Here is a 17592-nt window from a genome sequence, read left to right as displayed (position 1 = left end):
GAGTTTCTAATAGGTTTTTTGAATTTATAAGTAAAATAAAGTCAGTGGTTAACATTACTTGAGACATTCATATTTTGTTGTACAGCATAAATTTAGATTTAGTTCTACATTATCCTGTTAAATTTATTGTAAAGTTGTATTATAAGGGGACTTTTGAAATGTGTTTTGTTTAGTATAATATTGATTATTTTAAACTATAAATTCTATAGTAATTATTCTTTCCAAAACCTTAAATGTTACCCTATTTACATATAATGCTAAACCATTGCATAAATGTTAAACAAATTTATTTATTTATTTATTGTATATGATAAGGTAACTTACCCATTTATTGTAGCATTTTTACCAGCGTTTAGAGTAAAAATTACTTAAAAAGAACCTAAGGTGCTAAGATGTTGTTCAAACTGCATACTGCCTATCTGGTTCATTGTTTTCATGAACGAGAGTACTGAGAATGAGTGTATGCGTTGGATGCACTATAAATAAGTCATATATTTATGAGAGAGAAAGAAAGAAAAGAATAGAGGAGCTACCGTAATAAGGTTCCCTGTCCTTGCCAACCCGAGGGACGACCCTCGTATCTTTGGTAGTCCAGATTTTCCTTTCATCCTGCTGTCTTGGCCTTTTATATTTTCTAGTCTCTGTCATTAAAGTTCAGAAAAGAATCCTTCCGTAAAATAATCATACTGTATACCCACTGTCATACAGTACCACATTATAATTTTTCTCTCTCTTTATAGCACAGCGAGTGCTAAAGTTGCAAGGCCAAAGGATTTCAGTTTTATTCCGTGTATCATGCACTGCACTCTCTGATTGACATTTGAGAAAATTAGTTGGAATCAGTCTGTTGAAATACTGCATGGGTTCAAAGAATGAAAATATAATGCATCACTCTCAGAGTGGCTCTCACAGAAGATGCATGTCAAGTCTCAGCATCAAAAATTAAAAACTCTTGGGTTTATGGATGTACAGTATCTCTTGTAATTTTAGACTGATCCTTGGAGCAAGTTTCTAGAGAGGTCCTGTGGCTCTTCAAGTATCATTGAAAACAAACTGAACATTTTGTTCTATTTTACATTTGACTGCTTTTTGATGAAACCTAATTTGAAGAGTTTTTTTTTTTTTTTTTCTCATGTGTATAGTGTCTGCTGTCCATATGGTCAATCTGGAAAAGAAGTGGGAAAGATTTGGATATAAACCCAGTGACATAAGACATGCATAGTGGGTGGCTTCAGTGAGCAGAGCCCATTTCCCTCAAGGACGGAGAACTAAATTTGCATTTAGGTTATACATTTAGCAGATGTGTTATTCAAAGTGAATTACAAGCCAGGAATAGAACAATGTTTAATTAATCAAAGTTTTACTTTTGTGCATGGATATAGTGGTGCAGAAGCCACATCTGAAGTGTTACTATTCTAAGTGCAACAGATTTCTATTTCAAATGAATGCTGTTCTTTTAAACCTTGTATCATCAAAGAATCCTGAGAAAAATGGTTTTCCATTAATTCCTGAATTTAAATGTGCATAGCAAACAGGAACTTTATTTAAAATTTGAATCAAAGGTAGAATTAAAATGAACTGAAAGAAATTTATATACAGTTACTGCAACTGTGTAATTTTTAATAAGAAAACTTTTAAAACGTTTAATTTCTTTAAATTATAATTCAGTGAATTCTTTATGTGGCATGTTGCCAGTTCAATTTAAATCAAAGTCATTAACTAAAAGAAAGCTAGTTGTTCAATTTAGAATTTTGCACAACTCTGCAAGACAGAATACGAGTTGTGTGATGATTGTCATGAGTAGGGTACAACTGCTGATGCAAAATAAAATAAATGATACATGACGATTACTTTCTGTTAAGTTCAGTTATAACTTTAATCAGTTATATGCTTGATTAAAAATCTATAGGCCTGTTAGGTCAGTATTTGAACCCAGATCCTCTTGCACATGGGATGGCAGAATTGTAGAGCCACTTGAAGCAAAAAAAGAAGAAGAAGAAGAAAAAAAAAACAACTCTTTGTGTTCCCTCATGGATACACTCTTAAACATAAAGGTACCAAAATGATGGCAGTGAGCAGTTTATAAAATACCTTTTTTTTCTTAGTGTGAAGAACCTTTTTTTTCCTACTACAAAGCACCTTCTGTCCAGTGGAAAGGTTCAATGGATGTTATAGGTTCTTCGTGGAACCATAGATGCCAAAGTAAAGAACCTAAAGACGTAAAGAGCCTTTATTTTTAGAGTGAAGATCAACACTTTGCTTTTGCTTCTGCTAATATGATCATTGCTGTCCTGTGACTGATAATTATGATAATTACAACAGTGATGATGGTGAATGTGGTGATCATGGGAAATAGCCAATAAGTTTTTTTAGACTGAAAGGGACAAACTGTAGATGTATTCTCTGTTAAAAGACAAGCAGTAAAAATATAGATTTCTCAGGCTTGTCTCATTTTGACTGAAAAACAGCTATAAAATCAATTTCAGTTAGGTCTGGGAAAATGGTTACATAAAATATTTTACTTATTTAAATGAAGGAATATTCTGATGCTAAATATATGCAATGAATAATGAAAACTACTGTCTGTTGCAGTCATGACAGATTGGGGTAAACACAATATGAAATCTCTAGTTTTTCAATGCACATTAGAAATAGCGCTCTCATTTTAAATCCGTAGTGATATAGCTTGGTTGTGTTAGCTGTCAGCTTGGCTCGCCGTATCCTTGACAACACACGCTGTGATGGGCTTAGCCTCTCCTAGCCAATTGAAATTGACTGTTGGATGCTATTCACTGTGTCGAATGCCGGCTTGATGGAAGATTAGCTGAAATGGATGGGTTGAACTTGAAGTTCTCATGAGCTCAGAGTTATTTGAGTCTACATTCAAATGACTGAATCCCAGTCGCTCACACCTGAGTGTCATTGGTGGGCATATCATATCGGTATGTGGGCCAATGCCACATCCATTTACATATAGATGATATTATGTGACGTCACACAACAGGAAACTGTGGTTCCAAATTCTTCAGGCGAGCATTTTTATGTGGCGGCTGTGAGCAGACTCTGATTCTACCAATGATCTGTTAAGCATGAAATATTATAAAGTTATTATAAAGTGATTCCTATGGTTTATACACAACTGTCAGTTAGATTTTTTTGAAAAGAAATGAATACTTTTATTCAGAAAGGACACATTAAGTTAATCAAATATGACAGTGAAGACATTTATAGGGCCCTATCATACACCTGGCGCAATGTGACGTGGGTGTGTTTTGGGCGTAATGTGCCATAAACCAATAAACCAATCAGAGCCATTACTCATTAAGAGAATAGGGACAACCCTTTTAGACCATGCGCAGGGCGCCAACCATTTTTCCCATCCTTAAACTAGCAATAGTGGATTCAGACATGCTCTAAACGTAATTGTGCTGTGCGCTTTAGACCATGTGTTTAGATCGTTAAAATAGGGCCCATAATGTTACAGGAGATTTCTATTTCAAATAAATTTATTCCCTGAACTTTTAATTTTCTATTTATCGATGAATCCATACAAAACAGTTAAAATTTTAAATTGTAATAATATTTCACAATATTAGTGTTGTTTTTGTTGTTGTTGTTTTAGCCTGGTTAGCATAAGACTTTCTAGCAGCAAAGCATCTATGCATCTTTGTTGTTTAAAAGCATGTTCGACCACATACTGTAAGTAGCCTAATAATACTTGAAATAGATCAGAAATTGCAGAAATTGAACATGTTCAGTCCTACAATGAAAATAACACAATTATTATTTATTTTTTTGTTGTTGTTGTTTAATTAAATTTATTTATTTTTGTGCTTTTGTGCTGGCAACTTATAGTCCTGTTAAATAACACATGATTATGTACTTCAAAAGTCCAAATCAGCTGTCTGTGACTTCAGGGTTTGTGTGTTGCCTTAGGAAAAACTAATCTTCCGATCCCAGCTGTGGGGTAATCAGATTTAATTAGAGCAGAGACGATAATGATGGCAGAGGTCTTTTAATTATTATAATTTGTGTAAAATCCTGAGTTTGTCTTGCTCCGCTGATGCAAATTAAAAGAAACCCAAATCATCCACGATATTTAGTAAACGATGCACCAAACTTATAATTTTTGGTCATTTCAATGAAGCTCTAATTTAACATAACCTCTTTTGTGGGGTTCCAGAAGAACCCAGAAGTGCTGCCGTTGAGCATTTGTTTGTAAACTCTTGTGTTTGCAAATAGTTCATTTTCTTTATGACTATCGAATATGGTGTAAGCTGATGAGGTACTTCATATATCTCAGTATAATAAGCTGTATTCCTTAGGCTGTTTGTATTGAACATTATTGACTGTTATTTATATCATGACACTTACTGCAGGACTGTGCTGCCAAGCTCATCTGACGAGGCCTTTCACGGCTCCAGTGGGGGCGGAAACTTGGATCACACACTCTCTTTGATCAAAAGAGATCCCTTTCTCCAGGACTAGTGTATTAACAAGTGTAAATCGACTTGTAGAATTAAACAGCTCCCTAACAACCCCAGCAGAAAGACACTTGCAGGCATTGCTGGAATGTTGCTGGAGCTTTGCTAATATGAGCTAAGTTATGTAACAGAATGAAGTAGTTGTTAGCATATCTCCTTTTAAATCTTCGTCACAGAAAGATTTTCAATTGAATTTTCAGATTTGTGTGTGTGTGTGTGCGCGTTTGTGCGTGTGTGTGTGTGCGTGTGAAATGTAATATTTTATTAATATCTGTGATATTTATTAATTGTTTGTCCATATTCACACACGGAATGACATTCTTGGCCATTGCATTGCATTAGTCTTGAGTTTAAAATATAATGTCAAGTTTAATGGTAGTTAAACTTTCAAAACCTGTATTGGGACTCATCTTTTGCTATTTTTTGAACAAAAGATTGCATCCAATGTGAAATGATTCATTAATCAATCTGTGCTGCCTTCTCTCGGTACATTATTTAGCCTGCAGACTAGCTAGAATTAATAAATGGTAGTAAAATTATTTATGCATACAGGTCAGGGGGCTTGTTCAATTAGGTTAATTAATTATTTATTAAATTGTACAAATTTAATAACATACTTTTTTATTTAACTTTTCATTTTTTATTAATATTTTAATTATATTATTCAAACTTATTTTTGAATAATTAATAACTAAATTAAATTGACAGCCCTAATAGCAATAGAAACTGTAATTTGTATTTATTTCTCAATGCTCTCAGATTGTTTGCATTTTTACAGCCCTAGAGAACAATAAGAGCTCTGCTCAGATGAATGTCGCAGTCGCTCTAAAACAAACCCTCATAGTTAGAGCTTTTTCTCTTTTTCTGGAGCCGCTAGAGTGTCATGCTGCAGGTTATGCCTTATTCATCCACATTCTTGTATAGTAGATGCTCTTAATCTACACATCAAAAGGAGTCTATCTCTCTCACACAGACACTGAACACTCATTTCGCCTTGAAGGAAGTACTTCTTGTAGATGGGCATAATAGGATTATGGTTTGGAGTACCATTCCTTCCTTTTCTCCTCTTTCATCCTCCTCTTTGCAGCAGGTGGCAGTGACCTCAGCAACCCCTTTCAAATACGCACACACACCCTCCTCTCTCATTAGATGCTGTAGTTTCGGCTCCTCCCTGCCTGTTTGCCGTGAGGGATGGAGAAGGTGGAGGCCTCCAGGACATTGACTGGCACTAACGAGCAGGAAGGAGGACAGTTTATGCCCGTGCCCAGCTGCCGCTCCCACACATATGTTGAACGGCAGTTTGACAGAGTAAATGCAGCTACCCGTTCCTCTGACACAACGCTTCCAGACCCAATTGAAATGGCTCCACATGTGGCAGTCTGTTTCCAGATAGCTGTGTTCTTATTTGGGGGCATGTGATGAAACCAAGCACTTTTCTTCCACTACAGGATGAAACAATAAGAGTGTCAGATGCAAATTCTACCTCTCTGCAGTGTTATCTTCATTTTTTGTGAATAGCAATCACTGAAGTACCATCATTGCTTGCTTTATTTTTCAAGTTTTGTCATTACAAAAAAGGAAGGAGAGATTGTCACTGATTGGCTTTTGTTGCCATCTGGATTTACAGTGCCGTCACAAAGCAATTTGGCCATGCTTAAGAATGTATGAATTTCAATGGCCCAATTTTGTAGTAACTTTTAACTGGTAGGGGTTACACCAGCCGTTCTAAGGCCCCTTTTTTTTTTTTTACTTGGGGCTTAAGCCCAATTTATATTTCTGCGTCGAACCTACGCCATTGGCTATGTGTAGTACGGCGTAGCCTGACATGCACCTCTCCAAAAATCTAACAGTGCATCAATTCTACGTGGACCACAAGCACTGTGATTGGTCTGCTAGAACCCCTCCCTCCGTATGTACTTGAGTTTTGTGTGTGTTTATGTGCAATTTATATATATTTTAATGTTGCACCTTCTTATATTAAATAAAACAAAGCAAAGAACAAGTGTCTTATCATTTATTATACTACATAGCATTATACATCACTTGTTGTCCGCGACTTGGTACAAGTCCTTGTGGAGATTGAAAGAATGCCTTCTTCTCTTGTTCTGTTGTTGTCTACTTTTTGTAGTTTTAAATGATAATTTAATGATTTGATATTTATTTGCAGCCGTCAAGGCTATGACGCTTCTCTGATGAGTCGCTTCTTCTTCTGCTTTTGTCATGGTACTGCGGGTTACACCAGCAACATGCCCGTGGACACTGCAGACTAGCGGTTTGCATTTGTACTGCACGTCGACGCAGACAGCGACGCAGAAATATAAATGAAAACTGACGCATAGCCTACGGCGTAGGTCCGACGCAGAAGTATAAATCAGCCTTTAGTAATCTAAGCACTAGTTAGTTTTCATTAATTCTTAATTTGGTGCCCCATTTGATCTTAATAGGTTGTAAGCTTGTAGTCACTGAGTAATATGATGTTTACCTTTATTGATCCAATAAAAAGCTTTCATATTTGTGAACAGAAGTGTTGAGGAGCTGTTCATTTAATTTTTGTCTTGTTAAGATCGATGTTTCTAATGTACCTATAAATACTAAGGGTGACATTGAATAATTCATATTTTTAAATATGTCAATAATATTAAGGATCTGTATCTGAAATTAATAAGACCTTTAAAGATTTTTTTTTTTCTTATTGTAATACAGATTATTCAACAGGCTGTCACTTCTAGTTGGATGCCTATGAACTTGAATGCCGTTGCTAGCATGATCAATCATAAAATCAGTAGCCTACTAACAGTTTGCAATTAAATCCATATCCTACCTTTTCTTGTAACCCGATAAAATCAGTTCATGGCGATGAACGTCATCGGAGATGTTTAATCCACAAGCATTCTGAGCATTATTTCCTGCTTGCTGGTGTTCACATTAAACTACAAGTCGTTCTTTTAGGTTAGGCTATCTCATACAAGCAATTATGCTATGTCTAGCATTCTTTTATGTTACTGAGCATAGCAAATAAATTGGTATCCACGGTATCCACTGTTTTAACTTTTAGTCAATGTTTAACTTTTTGTCTGCTTGTTAGGATAAAAATGAAACAGCCCATGATCACTAGATATTACAGGTGTTACTATAACCATTTTGTAAATGGTGATCAGCAACCAAATACTGATAATGTGGAAGTTACTGCCTTTTGCCTTGGTGTGACTTCTCGCTTTTATCAGACTACGCAAAGGCAGAGTACATTAACTTCAAAATAGGGGTAAAAAAAAACAAGTTTGAGCTCACAATTTTCATTACTACAACATCTAATTGTTACATTTCCAGTGTTCTACCTATAATTAATTTGGCTGGACAAGTAAAAACCTTTAAAGTCATTTTTGTCAGTTTCACACTCTAGCAAGTTAAGGTCTTTTGCCTTTGTAGGGCAGTGTACAAGGGACATTTCCACTATTTTATCCCATCTGCAGGTGTATGTGATCCTCTATCTTGTGCAGGGTGGCCTCAGTGTCTTCTCATCAGCACCTGCAGGGTATCAGATGTGCCATCTTTAAGTGAGTCACTGAATAACAGTTCAGGTCTTTGAGAAAACCCCCTGTGGCTGTTTATGAAAGCTCGGTGCGCTAAGATCCCTGGTGTTTTATGAGTCTATGATGAAGATCATTGTACCCAGCTCGATTTTGGTTCCTTTTGCCCTGTGTCCTTCTCAGCACCTCTCACTGTGCAACCAATATTTCTCATCCCTCTGAAGTCTAATATCTCATCAGCAAGAGAGAGAGGTGAGATACAGGGACAAGAAAAGAGAGATGGAAGAGGAAAAAAAGTGTTATTTTGTGAGTATTTTTCGCCTTTGATATTGCTCTCATCTTAGATTAGAGCCCCAGGATCATTTTGTCACCTGAGAAAAGAAAGAGATGGTGAGAGAGAAAAAGTTCTTGACTGTACAAATAGCAACTCTTAAAGGGATAGTTCACCAAAAAATCATTTACTCACACTCATGTCTAAAACAAAAGGACTTTATTTCTTCTGTAGAACACAAAGATATTTTACAAGTCAGCGGGGTCCAAACATCATCAAAAATATTCTTTAAAATATCTTCTATTGTGCTCCACAGAAGAAAGAACATCATACAGGTTTAAAATTACATGAGGGTAAGTAAATTATGTACTTTTAAACAAAGGTTGACAAATGCAAAGCCTGTTTACCCATTAATCTGACTGTTATTGGGAAAAAAATGGCAGCTATAAATCCTTCTACAAGTATGTTCAATCATAAAATAATAATTACTTTGCTTACACATCAGGCTGTTTGGGTTGTGTTTATGAGCTATACTGCAGAGACCACATGCTTTCAGACAGCATGGTGTAAGTTTTACTACTGCACTGGCTTGTTAGCCATTGATGATGCTTATTGTGTATCATATTTTATATGACCTTTGTAGTTCAGAGCTGTGCTAATCATCGAAACAGAGTCTGTGTTGTATGTTATTTGTTCAGCAATATCTAATGAGCAAATATGCAGCTTTTTATTGATTCACAGTGTGAACAGAACATCAATTTGGTTTTCTGATGTACAGATCAATGAGCAAAACAACAGGAGTGGTTGGAAGGACAGAAAACCAATGGCTGTCCTGACTCAACAGATGCCTAGATGAGATATAACTAAAGATTTTTTTCACCAACTACTTGGGGGGCGTTTGATTCTTATGTTTGGGAATCACTTTAATAGACGAAGTAACACCATGTAAAGGTGAATTTAACATATGATGTCCCCTTTAATGAATTAGTGTTTTGAGCTAAGTGGTTGAATTAATAATTCAATGACTCACTCATAAAGGCTTGTTTCGGGGTTTTTTTCACTGAAAAACAAACAACAACAACAACAACAACAACAAAAAAAACACACACACACACATTTGGCCTGACCAAATTTGGATATGTGGACTAGTTTATTTATATCTTATTTTTCTAACATACAAATATTTATATTTTTTGCTTGTTTTGATAGGGAAAATGGACAGTGGAAGGAAGCAAGATAGATGAAGTTAAGAGGGCCTGCATAAAGGCAAAAGAGTTCAAAGACATTCAGTTAAAGAAGGCTTGTTTCTGGGTTTTTTTTCACTGAAAGGAAAGGTCAATCTGTAACTGCAGGTATAAACATTACTCTGCAGACAAGAAGAAAACTAGAAAATCAAGTACCTGCAAATGGCAAAAAAAAAAAAAAAAAAAAATGTGGAGTGCTGATTGCCAATAATAGAGCCTGGCAAAACCTCTGAATGAAATAAGCCCACTGCACACAGCAAACAGACCACATTAATCTCATTTAAACTGAAAATGTCTCATTTAAACTTCTTCTCCTTCTTCTTCTTCTTCTTCTTCTTCTTCTTCTTCTTCTTCTTCTTCTTCTTCTTTTACGTGTTAGAATTTAGCAACCTTTTAAAACCAAGAAAAGTGTGAAATTAATGCATAATATTTCTAAATCACTAATCAAATATAAACAATTCACAACAGTGATCATGTGGCTTTTTACAGATAGTCAAATATTCAAATCATGCTAGAGAACATCAGGCTTTGTGCAAACTTGTTATGTTCATGCACCCTCTGTCATTAAATTATTATTAAAATTATATATATAAAAAGATTTTTATGATTTTGGTGCTCATAATATATTTTTTTAATAATTGTTATAATTTTAGTTAAAAATAAAACTCATACATTTATTTAAAAGCATTAAAACAGAAAACAAAATCAATAAGGTTGTGTGTGTGTGTGTGTGTGTGTGTGTGTGTGTGTGTGTGTGTGTGTGTGTGTGTGTGTGTGTGTGTGTGTGTGTGTGTGTGGTCGGTTTGGACAGGGAGGTCGGTTTGGACAGGGACAGCTGAACTTCAGATAACTCTGTGTGTGCGAGTAAAGGAGATAGAGGGCATTTTATTTTTATGGACCCTTCTTATAAACCTCCTTTGAGCTGTGTGTGAGCATGATGAAGCTCTGTTGATGGGATTTGCATGGTCATGGTGCAGTCCACAGAAAGCAGAAGAGGAAGAGAGAGAAAGAGGGTGCTATACTGTTTGTGCTTTTGTTGTATATAATGATGTGCTTTCTTATTAGAGACTGTGTGTAGTCCCAGCTAATAATGTTATATTGACAGTATCTGCTGGTCATTGATTAAGTACCTTGAAAAAAGCTATATTTGAGTCTTATTTGAGTCTACCAATCTAAATATATATGTATGTGTGTGATGTGTGTGTATATGTTTGTTTTTGTGGGTATGTTTTTTTAATTTATTTTTTTCTGTAATTGCAGAACATTTGAAATGGGTTCAAAGCACACCACAGCCTGAAACTGCATCCTCACATAAGTCTATGGAGAAATGATGAGAAACTTCTTGTGTGAGGATGTGAGTATATGTACACTGTTCTGAAGCTGAAAAATACTGCCCTTGTAGACAGTATGCAAAAGTAAGAGGGCATGAAGCTCTGCAATGTTTGCGTACATTTCTAAATATACTTTAATATTTTGCCCTCTTACAGTAAAATATAAATATTTAAACATAATTTCAACACGATTAAATGTAATTTTTATGCTTTTTTAAACAGCAGCAGATAAGACCTTTTTGCCACAAATATTCAGCATCTTGGAAAAATTTATTGACAATTATTAATATAAATAATTTTGACAATTAACAATTATTATTATTATTAATAATAATAATAACTTTGAAAATGTTTTTGTAACTCATCTTGATAGATTTGTTAAAGCAGATATCCTCTCTGATTGTTTTAGTGATCACTCATTTGTTTTTAGTTTTCCATTATGGGTAGGGTTAGGTTTAGGGGTAGGGATAGGGTTAGGTCAATGTTTTTGGACAGTAATGTTGTTCCAGGATAAACAAAAGTTGTTGATCCAGTAACATCTCTGACTTGGCAAAATCACGGCAACCAGTGACATGTATAGCCAAGTATAGTGTCTCATACTCTAAATTTGTGCTCTGCATTTAACCCATCCAAGTGCACACACAACAGTGAGTATTAAACACACACTCACCAACTCTCTAACCACTATATCCATTTGTGATAGGTGAACATTAATATTTCATGTGTTAATATTGTAGTGGGGTGTTTGTTGTTTTGTTGTTATGAATGTGAATATGAATATGATTGTTGTTGTTTGTTTTGTGTTATGTTATCTATTTGTGTATTAGGACCCCCTTGAAAACGAGATGATGCATCTCAAGTGGTTTATCCTAAAGAATAAATTTACATATATATTTTAATGTTTACATGATCACTAGAATTTGTTCTGGATGATTAAATGTTGTCTGTTGAAGGAATAATTCACCCCATAATTCCATTCAAGACATAAATGAAGTTGTTTTGGACTATTTTTGCTTATAAACAGTGATTGATCTGGCCATATTTCTCTCCTGATTTAGACAAGATGACGTTTTCACTGGTGAAAGCATTATTATGGATAGAGGGATCATATTTTTACTGAAAGTGATGGTTTGAAGTTTAAAATGTCTTGATGGATTTTCTTTTTTCTTTTTTTTTTCTGACACAGACATACAAGAACTGTGTTACGGGTTTTGCTTCCCTGAGGAGCATCTCTGCGTGTGTAATTCCAGCAGAACTCCACCACAGTGTGCATTCAATTACACTGTCTAAGAGGGCCACACATGTGCCCTCACATATCAATGAGACCTCACATTAAATTGGAGTGTGGAGAAAAACACTGTGAGAGAGGAATATTAATCCAGCTATCAATGAGTGAGTATGTGTGTGTGTGAGTATATAATATGGGTTTTATGATGCATCTCACATCACATTTCAATCATCACGCTCATATGTCAGCATTTCAGGCTTCTTGTCTCTGTGTCTCTGTGACCTCAGCTGCTACGTCTCGCTGTGGATTATTTCTTTGGCTCGGGGCATTTTTCGCCCTGTGGTTTGCTTATGAAATGGCAGCACGTTTACACCATCTCTACTGGTTGCTCCCTTGATGATACATAAACACGTTTGCACCATCTCTATTGGTTGATCCATTGGTTGTTGTTAATTGTTTGGGTGAGTAGGTGTTGTAGATTGTTGGTCTTTTATGATATAATATTATATAAATTTGTGGATGGATTATAGGATTTATGATCAAACTCTACAAAATTTTGGTGCAAAAATTAAAAAAAGGTTAAAAAAAGGTTAAAAAAAAACGAATATAATATAATATAATATAATATAATATAATATAATATAATATAAATTCATTTAAATTTTTATTTCCGCTGATTACTACAGAATTTTGTTCCTATTTGGCCATATTATGTTAATATGTCATAAATATTAATATGTCAGTAAATGTCATGTTAATAATCTTAGAATACATAATTTCATGTTAATATATATAATTTCCCTGATCAAGGCTGCATTAATGTGATCAAAAATACAGTAAAATTGTGAAATATTAAATAAAGTTTTAGGTTAGAAAAAAAAAATCTCTATTTTAATATATTTTAAAATGTAATTTATTCCTGTGATGGCAAAGCTGAATTTTCAGCAGCCATTACTTCAGTCTTCAGTCTCACACAATCCTTCAGAAATCATTCTAATATGCTCATTTGGTGCTCAAAAACATTTATTATTGTTGCCTTTACTGTCACTTTTGATAAATACATTCCTTAAAATAATAAATCCTACTGACCCCTACTGACTGATCTAGAAACATTGAATACATACCTTTGCATATTATTGGGTCCATCTAGGTCATGTATAATACACTATATAATGTAATATAAATTAACATCAATGTTTTTTTTTTAAATTTATTTATTTATTTAGTTTGTATGGTAAACAATACTGGCCATCACTTGATGTAAAATCTGAGCCTCTTATCTGTAGGAAAAGCACCTCAGCTCTTTGGCTTTGTGTCATTGTTTTATTACTGTTGATCGCGTGAACAAGGGAAGCAAAAATAAATAAAAGACAAAATGCACTGTGAATTTGAGGATGTGTACGTATTTGTTTACGCTAGCATGACTGGATTATGGATATGGTGCAGCGGGATGTAATTTACAACCGAGACCCTGTCCGTGTCAATACCTCCGCAAATTCATCTTCAATCTAGTGTATTCTCACCACAACTCTTGCACATCCCATAGAGTGCCTGAGTCATTTGTTATATTTGTGCAGTCACCATGGAGCACAAAATGCACTGGCGCTCCATAATGGACCTAGAGACTTGTTGTTTACAGACCTACATTTCCTTTAGCCAGTCACTCCGTGAACAAAAATGGATAGCGGCACGAGTGGGAGAAATGGTTAAAAAAACAACCTCGCTCCCAAATCGGCCCTAATGCTTTATTTAAGAGCAGTCTGCGTGGAATCCATTACACATCCTGTCTGCTTCACCAGTCTTCCTGCAGGCAGGAGAATATTAACAGCATCTTGCCATGTCGCTCCTAGCAAACACAAGCATCATTCATCGACCTCCTGCAAATGTACCTATGTCTTTAACCATGACCCAGCTGTAATCTGGCACCCCCATCTCTGTCCAGAGAGACAGTGGAAAAAATACACGGTGGGTTGTTGTTGAAGGCCTTAAAAGTGTGTGAAAGCTTGTATCTGCATTATTCATGGAGTGCAAACATACTTTCTTTGTGTTTCCTGCTTTAAAGACAAACACAGTCCTTTAGTACTCTCACAGCTTGACGCCTTGTCACCTTATTTGAGGAAAAACCCATTTATCGGGACATTATCTTGTGTTTTGCATCTTACGTTACGTTTACATTTATGTATTTGCCAGACACTTTTATCCAAAGTGACTTGCATTGCATTCAGTGTTGACTTTTATATTTGAGCAGTTTTTGCTTTCCCTGGGAATCTAACTCTTAAGATTGGCATTGGCAGCTCATGCTTTACTGTTTGAGTAACATTGTGAGATTATGATTTGAGATGTCACAACTCCCAAAGTTTTCCTTGAATAAAACTGGAAGATATTTTGAGCTAAACAGAGTAAAATGTCTTGTATCACAGGCTGTATTTCAAGGCTATGTCTAATATGCACATCTTCAATGGTGTTTCAATATGTCTGGAGCAGGAAATGGCCATTAGATTATCTTTTCAAATCCCAAGCTAACTCGGAGGAAATAATAGCTTTCCCTTGGCATGAATTCTTCCTTGTAATAGGGAGCGAGAATGGCTTGTTGATGCCCTAAAACCCAGTAGATCTCAAATGTTCCCAGACAATTTCAGATTTTTACCCAAAACGATGCTCTGCTTAAAAAAAAAAAACACATGATAGACATAAAAGGTTAAATTATTTTATTTAAACTCTCAAAAACAGGGAGATATTTGTTTTTTCACCCTAGTAAAAGGGATGGAAATGGATGTGGGGATATTGGCTAACTCAAAGTATTTGTCATGGCACATGTTATTCAGCTTTCTGCAGACAAGGCAATTACTTCAGCCTGCTGTTGTTACGAGCTTGATGTACGGGAGAGACCTTTCTTTGGATTAATATCACAGCCCTGTTCCAGATGGTTGCAACATTTTGTTCTTTTTCTGTGATCGTTTAATTTATTATTGATCAGTGTGTCCATTGCTCAGTCCAGCATGTATGTTCCCTTATTCTTTTAATTCTGCCTGTCCATTTCCAAAAGCCCATTTTTCAAGCAGTGCATGAAACGCATGGGCTGACATTTTATCAGAATGGAAAGAAGTAAAAATGGAAGGAATTTAACATGACTTCTAAGTCTATTACTCTTTGGTGACATTAGTTACTTCTTAGTTTAACTTGAAAACTCAGTTGACTTGTTTCATGTTTTGCAACAGTTATGGTGGTTTCAGTCCTGTAATTGATGGGCCATGGGGTGTAAAAAATAGAAAGTAACTGGGCATTTGTCTGAAATAGGATGTATATTATATTATATTATATTATATTATATTATATTATATTATATTATATTTTGTTAATAGTTATTTATTTAAATGTTTCCTTATATTATTATATTATATTATATTATATTATATTATATTATATTACAAATACCATGTGCAGAAAATGTTTAATCGCATTTAAAAAAATGCATGCCATGCATTGAAGCATATCATCATTCATCCCTGCTGTTGCAGTATTACAATATTAAATTCATTTCATGTCATGTACTGTAATATGTCAGTGATTTTGATTATATCATTATAAAATGATTTAATATATCTTTTTTCATTATAATTTAGAAAATATATATAAGTGAATTTGTTTAAATATATAATATAATACAAAATTGAAAAGATTAAATACTCCAAGGCACACTTATAGTAAAGATAAAAATCGTTGAATTAACTGGGCTCATTAAAAGTCATTCAAATTGTTAAAAGTGTAGATCTATGCATGAATATATTTCTTCATTAACTCCAGGAGGCTTAGTCCCCTAAAGTGTGTAAATCCCAAAAGTTTCTTGTTTTAAAATCCGTTTTAGTCTATTTTCCTCTCTTATTAAACATGGGATAGATTCAATTCCGATCACTTTAAGAGAGCTCTCACTAGCATGACCAACATTATTATATTGCCTCGCCATAGGATACAGCATGTTTTTCTTCTGAATAGCATATTATTCATGTTCAGACAGTCTTAAACACAATTTCCTTTTGGTTTGACCAATGTAGAAATGTCCACACTCACATGCTAACCTATACGAGGAAATACAATTAATGAAGGACTCAATTAAACTTTCCGAGATATCACATCAGTAAAGGCATTTGTTCTCATCATGTTGTCACAATGTTATATAAAATATAATATAATATGATATATAATATGATATGATCTTAATGAAATTTGTGCTGACAATTGATTAAGCTATTAACAGCAATGATTATTTGACCATTTTAATCATGAACAGTGTTAGTCCGTAACTCAAGTTACTCAACAACAACATTTATTGTATAAAACAATGTCATACTCACAATTTGCACCTTGTTTTGTTAGTTTAATCCTCACTTTGCAAATGGCAACATTTCCTGAGACTAGTTATGCAAATGGATTCATGATATCATCGCCCGAAAGCTGTGTTTATTCATGAGCTCCTTTGATGCTGAGACACTGAGATTTTTATCCCCTTTTAAAACACAATGATCTTTGTTGCTCACTAAACAAATCAATGTAAGAGTGTAAAAAATTAATGATGTGACGCTGTTTAAAAACAGTAGTCTACGAGCTGTAAAACAGCCGCCAAGGGGTTGGGGAGTAGTAATTTCCACTGAGTGCTCTGTTAATCAGACGACAGTGAAGGAGTGAATTAAGATCCGACTCGTAAGTCTGTCAAAATGAATTGTTTAGTAGAGACTAATGAAAAAGGCTTAGGCATAGCCATACTCACATCAATAGATTTTTTTTATGAGCTGAACCCGCTCTTGCCATCCTGTTGCTAATTGACACAGCTGAAGGTGTGTTTCTGATGCAGTGCGGTCGAGGGTCGGGTCTCGGAGGAGTACGTTGTTTCACTGTGCCCCGCGTGGTGGCTGCATCTTTATCACCTGGGCCATTTCCTGCAGGGGTTTATGATGGCTAAATTTACAACACATTGTGTTATTTTTCACAGCATCAGGCTGATAAACAACCTACCCTTTTTCTGATTCTCTGCACACATTCACCATCTCATTTTCTTTCCTTCCCATTTTTCCTTTTCTTTCACAACCCTGAAATTTGTGTCTTCTTGTTGTGTATCTCACTAAACTGTGAATGAATGTAAATGTTTGCAGACATTTTCTGACTCGCTGAGCACACCATTATTGTTTTTTCTGCACCAGTGTTGAATAAACCTCAAACCATCCAACAGTTACTTAAAAATTAAAGGGGGAATTAAAGGGGCAATCTAGTAATTGATTCATAAAATGCAATACTTTACTGCACCAATTCTGTAATGATCATGCTTTTAATCTCTTTATTAAATAATTTTAATTTTAATAATTAATATTTTTTTGTGGGAATTAAAGTAATAAAATGTCAGTTTAATACAACTGTCCAGATATCTTAATGAGGAAGAAAAAACGAATTAAATAATTAAATAAGTGAAAATAAAACCTAAAGTAGTTTGGCAATATCTTTTATTAATAAATCTT

This window comes from Cyprinus carpio, chromosome A19 (genome assembly GCF_018340385.1).
Source record: "Cyprinus carpio isolate SPL01 chromosome A19, ASM1834038v1, whole genome shotgun sequence".
Taxonomy (NCBI): Eukaryota; Metazoa; Chordata; class Actinopteri; order Cypriniformes; family Cyprinidae; genus Cyprinus; species Cyprinus carpio.
The sequence above is the reverse complement of the archived record's forward strand: the minus strand, read 5'-3'. Positions refer to the sequence as shown.